Raw genomic sequence first — 2294 nt, forward strand, 5'->3', positions numbered from 1 at the left:
CAGGGCAGGCTTGACAACAGCTGGATTGGCCCATGTTGTCCTGACTCAGGCTAAGGACACCAGGCCTTAGTTTTCCTGCTCCGAGCAGCCCTTGCATGTGGGCCCCCACAGGCCCCCTACCTCACCTGCAGCCAAGCCCATCCCAGAACAGGGCCTTCAGCATCACAGTATCCAGCTTCTCTCATTTTTATATTCTTAAATTTTTGTTCCTCTGTGCTCTTCCTTCAAGAACAGAAGCTCCACAGAAGCAGGATTTGCTGTGTCACCAGGACCTTAGCCTAGCACATGGCAGGTGTGGAGTGAATGCTCTCCACTCTCCATTACCCTGAAAAACCCACTATATGATTCTCATCGCACAGGTGATGTCAATGAAGCTTCGGTTGAGAAACTTACCCAAGGAGCAGCAGGTGTGCAATCCCAGCCAGCGCCCCCACCTTGCTGGAATCAACGAAGAGACTGCACATTCATGAGTGGCTTGGAACAGATTATCAATTACAGGAGGATTTGGGTCATACCTCACAATCCCTCCTGGGCTCAGCGTTAAGTCAATGGCCCCCCACACAGAAGTCGTACTGAACCTGCACTACATACCCTATGCTGCACCCGAGCAGGGGTGTGGGGGGCAGAGATCTGATAAAGCAGAAGACAATTCTGCTTCCTCTTTTCAACTCTGCCGCCTGTCCTGCTCCATCCGCTTCTTCCCCTTCACCATGCCCTCTCGAGGAAGCCTGGCAAAAATCCCACCAGCCTCAAGAGGGCTAAATCTTGTCAATCTGACCCCCATCCATGACCTGTCCTGGCTGGAGGATGCATTTCAGCCAAAAGCCCATACTTTTCTGGGATGCTGGAAGACCCCAAAGCCACCTGTGCTACTTCTGGAGTCAGAGGAACTAGGACCTTGTGTGTTTCTCCTTAATATTCAACCTTGTTACTGGCAAGAGATGTATAGAGGGAGAAATTGAGAAAATAAGAGGTTTATGCCTGAAATCAAGTGGCCAGTGATCACTGGGGAGACAGATACTGTTTCTCTCTGGCAAGGTAACGGGACACGGTCCAGGCCTGGTTCACTGAAAGGTGGCATTACCAGAGAAGTTCAGGAAGTTTTCTGTGGGTAATAAAGTAGAACTTGTTGGAAGTTCTGTCTGATTTTCAGCCACCCAGGTCTGAACACAGGATTCTCTGCGCACTTGAAGGGTTTATGAGCTCAAGGGCCAAGCGTGGCCAACTTTGTATCCAACTGTGTACCATGTGCATAGCACACAGTATATTATACACAGGTGCTGATATTACTACCACTACTAGTCAACCACTACTATATATCAACCCGAGCCACTTTGTTAAGACCCTCAAAGTCCATTATCTCGTTAAATCCTCAGACAACCCTAGTCAACTGTCTACAGAGGAGAAAACTGAAGTTTAGAGGTCAATGACCACCCAAGTTCATACAAGTAGGAAGCATGGGAGTTGGTGCTCAATAAACATCTAATGAGTTACTGAGGGTGTCGGCCGGGCGCCTCCACATTCCCTTTGGGAATAGGTGTTTCTGGCCTCTGGGCCACTAGTGAGAAAATGTTCCAGGCCTGAGGCAAGTGCGTACAGGTGCACACAGATCTCAGGAGACATATGAAGTCCCCCTGCTCACCTCCTAGATTACAAACAGTGCGTGGAACTAGACTGACATTTTGCCCATCAGTCCAAACGAGAAATGCCCTGCGAGTGCTGGCCCCAAAATCTTCAGGCCAGCATCCAGAGTCAGAGTGAACTGGGAAATGGGAGACTAGTGGGACCTGTGTCCACTCTCCAAATTCTCGAGCTCACCTACTCAAGCAGATGAGAACCCATCACATACCCAGCCTGGGGTTCAGCAGCATTTGGGTCAAGTGCAAAAGTCCTGTTGTGGACATGGCAGGACAGGTGGTTGAGAATGTGGCCACACACGCTTCCTGGGGTAAAGCAAGTTCCCTCAGAATTCTCGGCGTCCAGGGGGAGCATGTGATGAGCACCTCCCAGGGTCCCCCAGTCCAGTCTGGTGCTCCTACAGATAGGAGCTCTGTGTAACTCTTGCAGAACAGCTGCTGAGCACCACCCTGCAATTAATCTCATCCCACCCAGGGGCAGGTGGGCAGCACCTATGATGAAGCTCAAGGTGGTGGTTGAGTCACTAAGTCGTATCCGACTCTTACAGACAAGAATACTGGAGTGGGTTGCCATTTCCTTCTCCAGGGGATCTTCCCAACCCAGGGACTGAAACCAGGTCTCCTGCATTACAGGCAGATTCTTTACCAACTGAGCTA

This window comes from Odocoileus virginianus, chromosome 9 (assembly GCF_023699985.2).
Source record: "Odocoileus virginianus isolate 20LAN1187 ecotype Illinois chromosome 9, Ovbor_1.2, whole genome shotgun sequence".
Classification (NCBI taxonomy): Eukaryota; Metazoa; Chordata; class Mammalia; order Artiodactyla; family Cervidae; genus Odocoileus; species Odocoileus virginianus.